The sequence below is a fragment of the Rhinopithecus bieti genome, unplaced genomic scaffold (assembly GCF_001698545.2).
Source record: "Rhinopithecus bieti isolate Rb0 unplaced genomic scaffold, ASM169854v2 scaffold_32083, whole genome shotgun sequence".
Classification (NCBI taxonomy): domain Eukaryota; kingdom Metazoa; phylum Chordata; class Mammalia; order Primates; family Cercopithecidae; genus Rhinopithecus; species Rhinopithecus bieti.
In genome coordinates, this window is record NW_016814096.1 from 924,035 (window position 1) to 931,790 (window position 7,756).

Here is a 7,756-nt window from a genome sequence, read left to right on the forward strand (position 1 = left end):
AGAGTCTCACTCTGTAGCCCGGGCTGGAGTGCAGTGGCACTATCTTGGCTCACTGCAAGCTCTGCCTCCCGGGTTCAGGCCATTCTCCTGCCTCAGCCTCCCGAGTAGCTGGCACTACAGGCATTTTTAGTAGAGATGGGGTTTCACTGTGTTAGCCAGGATGGTCTTGATCTCCTGACCTCGTGAGCCGCCCACCTTGGCCTCCCAAAGTGCTGGGATTACAGGCCTGAGCCACGGTGCTCAGCCTAATTTTGGTATTTTTAGTAGAGATGGGGTTTCACCATGTTGGCCAAGCTGGTCTGAACTCCTGACCTCAAGTGATCCACCCAACTTGGCCTCCCCAAGTGCTGGGATTACAGGCGTGAGCCACCGTGCCTGGCCCAGACTTTTGAATTAGGAATACTCAACCTGTATATATCTTTTTTTTTTTTTTTGAGACTGAGTCTTGCTCTTTCAACCAGGCTGGAGTGCAGTGGCACAATCTCGGCTCAGTGCAACCTCTGCCTCCTGGGTTCAAGCAATTCTCGTGCCTCAGCCTCCTGAGTAGCTGGGATTACAGGCTCCCGCCACCAAGCCGGGCTAATTTTTGTATTTTCAGTCGAGACAGGATTTCACCATGTTGGCCAGCCTGGTCTCCAACTCCTGACCTCAGGTGATCCACCAGCTTTGGCCTCTCAAAGTGCTGGGATTACAGGCATGAGCCACCACGCCCGGCCTCAACCTGTATATAGCTTTAAAAAATTAAAAGTGGTTATATCTACATTGTGTGTCACATAAATTTACTCTTTTTATCTGTTTTCTGATTTTTCTTTATTGAACTGACATAAGAACAACAAAGTCTTAAAACAGTATTCATACTCTATCTTTCAGAGTTTGACTCAAATGCCATTTTTTACAGTTTTTTGTTTTGTTTTGTTTTGACAGGCTCCCCCTCTGTTGCCTAGGCTGGAGTGCAGTGGCGAGATCTTGGCTCACTGCAACCTCTGCCTCTCAGGTTCAAGCGATTCTCTAACTTCAGCCTCCTGAGTAGTTAGGATTATGGGCGCCTGCCCCCATCCCTGGCTAATTTTTGTATTTTTAGTAGAGACAGGGTTTCAGCATGTTCCCCAGGCTGGTCTTGAACTCCTGGACTCAAGCGATCCGCCTGCCTTGGTCTCCCAAAGTGTTGGGATTACAGGCGTAAGCTGTGGCGCCTGGCCCCCATGTTTTCCAGTGTTTTTAACGAATATGGAGATAAAAGTTTAAATAATAATACAATGAACACCTGTATACCTACCACCTTGATTAACATTTTGGTGTGTTTGCTTTATATGTATATATTTACATACATAGTTTTTTTGGCAGGGAGAGCCAGATTGTTTTTTATTTTTATTTTTCTGCCTAGAGTCTTTTAGTATTACAGTTTCAGGTTTTGTTCACAGAATAATATGAAAATAAATTACAGACATTGTGACTATCCCAAAATAGTCAATTTGTGTTTTCTGTGAATAATGACATTCTCCTCCATAGTCACATAACATAAGATATAAAGGGGCTGAGTGTGGTAGCTCATGCTTGTAATCCCAGCACTTTAGGAGGCCAAGGGGGAAAGATCACTTGAGCACCAAAGTTTGAGGCCAACCTGGGCAACATCACACGACCCCTCTACAAAAAAATTTAAAAATTAGCTGATTTTGGTGTCACATGCCTGTGGTCCCAGCTACTTGGGAAATGGGAGGATTATTTGAGCCCAGGAGTTAAAAGTTGCAGTGAGCTATGATCACACCACTTCTCTCCAGCCTGGGAAACAGAGAGAGACCCTGTTTCAAAAAATTTAAATTGATGATTAGAAAAAATTCATAAATAGGCCTGGTGCGGTGGCTCACACCTGTAATCCCAGCACTTTGGGAGGCCGAGGTGGGTGGATCACGAGGTCAGGAGATCAAGACCATCCTGGCTAACACAGTGAAACCCCATCTCTACTAAAAAACACACACACAAAATATTAGCCAGGTGTGGTGGCGGGCGCCTGTAGTCCCAGTTACTCCAGAGGCTAAGGCAGGAGAATGGCCCGAACCTGGGAGGTGCAGCTTACAGTGAGCCAAGATCTCGCCACTGCACTCCAGCCTGGGCGACAGAGTGAGACTCCATCTCGAAAAGAAAAAGAAAAAAAAGAAAAGAAAAAATCATAAATAGAAAGATTTGCTCACAATAGCAATAACAACTATAAAACATCCAGTAACAGCTCTTTTCCTGGTCACCTATGACTTCCCAATTGCCAAATGCAGCGGTCAGTTTTAGTCCTCTTTATCTTATGGGATTCTACCAGCAGTATTTGATGAAGTTGATTACTCCCTTCTTTTGGAAACTTTTTTTTTTAAACACACACACACACACACACACACACACACACAGCAAAGTCTTAACAATGAAAATAAAAATAAATAAAACAAGGTCTTGCTTTCACTCAGGCTGGAGTGCAATGGCACAAATCATGGCTCCCTGTGGCCTCAAGCTCAAGCAATCCCCCCTGCCTCAGCCTCCCAAGTGACTAGGACTACAGGCATGCACCACCATGCCCAGCTAATTTTTAAGTTTTTTATAGAGATGAGGGTCTCAAACTCCTGGCCTCAAGTGATCCTGTTGCCTCAGCCTTCCAAAGTGCTGGGATTATAGCTATAAGCCACTGTGTCCGGCCTGGAAACATTTTCTTCACTTGACATCCAGAACACAAGTTTATTGGTTTTGCAACTACTTTTTTGGCCACAATTGTGTGTGTGTGTGTGTGTGTGTGTGTGTGTGTGTGTGTGTGTGTTTCAGTCGACATCATTCATAAAACAAATGCAACACCATTAACACATATATTGCAATATTTTTATGACTATGAATTTTGCCAATTGCAATGTTTCCATGAATCCCCCAGGTGGCAGACAAATACAATTTCCATCTAACAATTAAACAAACTTGGTAAAAACATTGCTTCCTTATCATGAATCCTTAAGAAATATTAATCAGAATTTTAGAATATAGTCCATTTATCATATGATTAAGAAACTGACTTCTTATAATTTATCTGAGAGTTTTATTAGAAACATAAATGGCAATTATTTAATTGGTGAACAATCATTGTAATTAAACACTCTCAAAAATACATATTTTATATGATTCATCATCCCAAGCACTTAGAAATGTATCTGCTGGCTATGAAAACTAGTTTTGGAATTTTCTTTGGAATCTGAAAACCGAAATCAATTAAACATCACTTATAATAAAGCAAAAAGCTCTTAACCAACTGATGGGATTTTATTTTATTTATTTTATTATTTTTTTGAGACAGAGTCTCACTCTGTCACCCAGCCTGGACTGCAGTGTTGTGATCTTGGCTCACTGCCACCCCCACCTCCCAGGTTCAGGTGATTCTCCTGCCTCAGCCTCCCAAGCAGCTGGGACTACAGGCTCATGCCACCATGCCCAGCTAATTTTTGTATTTTTAGTTCAGATGGGATTTCACCATATTGGCCAGGCTGGTCTCGAACTCCTGACCTCATGATCCACCCGCCTCAGCCTCCCAAAGTGCTAGGATTACAGGCGTAAGCCACTGTGCCCGGCCTGGGATTTTTAAAATTCTTTGGAGATTTCTACAGTTATTTATTATTTAAAGCTCATGCATGTCATAGTTAAAACTGGTCATAAAAGGCTGGGTGTCTGTTCTACTTGATATAATATATACACTTGCTATAAATACATTGGTACTGTCCCCTCCTCATTCTAACAGCTGTATTTTCCTAATGTTTCTTTATATTTTGATCTATTTTACAGAAAACGTTAACATGCCTGTGACTACAGCTATGTAGAGGGACAGGCAAATATTTTAACAGCTTGTGTGAGAGGGACACAGATATATCTGGGATTTTAGTTTTAAAGTAGGTATAGCACTTCCAAATAATGAATTCCCCCTGTAACATGAGGAAACTGACTGGAATGACTATTGACTCATCTTCAATTAGAATGTTGGTTAAACACATCTTACACACATTTCCTAAATTTAATTGACTCTATTGCTTGAGTTTGACATTATTTGAAAAATAAAATAACTAGAGATAGTCGGTTGAAAAGGATGAGCATTGCTAAATTATCTTCATTATTCTAAGTGTTTTTTAAACTTTCTTAAATTCATCAAAATATTAAAACAACATTGGAAAAAACTGAGAGAAAAAAGCTAATCATAATCTCACCACTTTGAAAACTATTTTATTTTCATAGTCCCTTTTTGTCTTCAATTACATGCATATACTTTTTTCCATTGTAGTAAATATTAGGCATATATAATTTTTATTAATGTGGAGGGCTATTTGGGGTTTTATTTTATTTATTTAGCGACAGGAGTCTCACTCTGTTGCCCAGGATGGGATGCAGTGGCACGATCATAACTCACTGAAGTTTCGAACTCCTGGGCTCTATCAAGGGATCCTCCTGCCTTGGCCTCCCAAAGTGCTTGGATTACAGGTGTAAGCCACCCTACCCTGGCCTATTTTTGGTTTTAAAAGGTGTGGGACCTATGCTAACTAGTATAACATAGACTATACTGCCTCCTATTGTCCTCCTAAGAGAGGAAGCTAAATACTTCTGTCTAGGGTGGACAGTTGAGTCAGAATCTACCCAGTAGATGCACTCCACACTGATGAATTAAACAGTCTAATGTACTTAAAAGATTAATGCTCAAAGGAGAGAGAGAGAGAATATGTGGACGCTGGTGTAATCAGTCCTAGAATTGCCTTGGCTATGAAATGGCTTGTAATTTTAAACCACATATATCCTTACGGTTGAACCCTTTTTCCCTAAGACTGAAGGAATGTTTGTTCTTTGGAACCCAAAGTGTCACACAGCCACATTTTGACAAATTATCAATTCATGTCCTCTTCCCTCTTCTTTTTCTGTGTTCCCTCACCTTTTATGTGGGCCTATTCACCTAATGATTCATTTGAAATAGAAGTAATTTTAAAACAAATTTTACCAACTCTGAAAACAACTTTGTGTTGTTTAAAAGTAATGAATATGTTAGAACTTCCCTTCCACAAGTTTCATTACTATTCTTCATCCTGGGAATTACATAAAGGATTTATTCATTCTCTAAGAGAAAAATCTATAGTTCCATAAATTTACATGATTTAAAATGCCATATCTGTTTTCAGTACATGAACTTGACCCACAAAGTCCTCTCAGTAAAGTATGTGTGCCTCATAATCTTTGGTGTGATAATACTCTGCACAGTAGTACAATACTACTTCTATACTCTGTATGGTGACTTTCATCCAAAGAGTCTTCTAAATTCCTTTTATGAGGCAAAAAACACTTAGATTCTATGATGGTCATTTTATTGTTTACTACTAATAGTACACAGAGGATGGAATGTGCTATCTCTGGCATGAAGAGTTCTGCTGGAAGTTTAGAGAGAATAAAATGTCTTCATACTTCAGCGACCAAAGAGAAAACCCTTGTGGAAAAGAGAGCAAGCAAAGTTCCAAGTATATATTTATTATCTCTGTGAGGTTAGTTGGAACTCTTTGTCAATGAGATCATAGTTTTTAATCCCAGTGTGGCTCATTTATCTATAACTAGTTTCCTTAATCATAACATGCACCCCTGACCCCAGCCAATTGCTTGACAAGGGTCTGTTCTTGAGCAAAAGAGAATAAAATAATCTGTGCAAATCCACCACTGTAATTGGAAAAATAATTTAAAACGTTCAATTAACAATGAATTTATAGAGTCATATTTTCATCTAGACACTAGTTAGCAGTCATATATAGTAGTCTGTATATATAGGTACTGCTTATGTATACAGAAATAAAACAATTTGGCTGGGCACAGTGGCTCATGCCTGTAATCCCAGCACTTTGAGAGGCCGAGGCAGGTGAATCACAAGGTCAAGAGATGGAGACCAGCCTGGCCAACATGGCAAAACCGTGTCTCTACTAAAAATACAAAATTTAGCCAGGCATGGTGTTGGGTGCCTGTAATCCCAGCTATTCGGGAGGCTGAGGCAGGAGACTGGCTTGAACCCAGGAGGCGGAGGTTGCAGTAAGCCCAGATTGCGCCACTGTACTCCAGCCTGGGTGACAAGAGCGAGACTCTGTCTCAAAAAAAAAAAAAAAAAGAAAAAATTTGTTTGAAGCACATCAAATCAAAGAGTAGTAAAGAAAAAATAATAATAATTTTTACTCCTTTGATTACCTTGGTCACATAATCACTAGTAAAATAATTTGATGCCATCTCTGTGTTGGAAAGGATGTAATATATTCCTTAGCATCTAACTTGGAAATACAGCTATGTGAAAATTGGTCGATGACAATTGTTGTAGTACTATTCAACAATAAACCTGCCGGGCGCGGTGGCTCATGCCTGTGATCCCAGCACTTTGGGAGGTTGAGGTGGGCGGATCACCTGAGGTCAGGAGTTTGAGACCAGCCAAACCAACATGGTGAAAATCCGTCTCTACTGAAAATACAAAAATTAGCCGGGCATGGTGGTGGGCGCCTGTAATCCCAATTACTAGAGGAGGCTGAGGCAGGAGAATTGCTTGAATCCAGGAGGCAGAGTTTGCAGTGAGCTGAGATCGCGCCATTACACTCCAGCCTGGATGATAGAGCGAGACTCTGTCTCAAAAAATAAATAAATAAAATAAAACAATAAACCAAAATGTAGGCTTTTCAGCAAACTAATTGAGTAATGATTTTTTCTTAAAGGGAAATCCTAGAAAGAAATCCACTAAGGAAGTTAAATAAAATAATGCACCATTTTTATACATGACAAAACCAACAGACATAACCTGCTGTATTAGAAGTTTTTTGTTTTTGGTTCAAATTTTTGTGTAGGTATGTATTGACATGCAAGAAATCAGTCTCATTGTGTCACTGTATGATCCTCACCTATAAAATAATTTGCCTTCACATTTTGGGAATCTAAGTCTTGTGAGTGACTAGTTTGGGGACAGTTTCTACTGTCTTCTTACTCCTACTTGCACCAGGGACCATTACTATAGCTCTTTTTAGAAAGGAAAAGTAGTTGTTTCTTCTTCTTGCATCATGAAAATTCCATATGCCCTATTCTTCATCATGTCTGAAAACTTAAGTAGAATTATTTAAAAGCCTCATGTTTAAATATTTAATCTGCAAGCCATTATTGAGGTCCTGCTCTGTAGTTTGAATCTTTTGTACACTGTGATTCAAATATAAGCGGCATACAGCCTCTGCCTTCCAGAAACTCAGTATAAATTTAAATGCCTAGTTACTAAATTCCTTTAAAAAAGAAATAAATTCGGCCAGGTGAGGTGGATCATGCCTGTAATCCCAGCACTTTGGGAGGCCGAGGAGGGCAGATCATGAGATCAAGAGATCGAGACCATCCTGGCCAACATGGTGAAACCCCATCTGTACTAAAAATACAAAAATTAGCTGGGCATGGTGGCGCACACCTGTGGTCCCAACTACTCGGGAGGCTGAGGCAGGAGAAATACTTGAACCTGAGAAGTGAAGGTTGCAGTGAGCTGAGATTGCGCCAAGATTGTGCCATTACACTCCAGCCTGGAGACAGAGCAAGATTCCGTCTTAAAAATAAATAAATAAATAAATAAATAATAAAATAAATAAATTCTAGACTTCACTTTCATGAAGGCATTTAAACATTAGGGGCAACTATAAAACCTTAGGCTGCAGCAGTAAGTTTTCCAACAATGTCAGATTTTTTTTTTTTTTTTTTTTTTTTTTTTTTTTTTTTT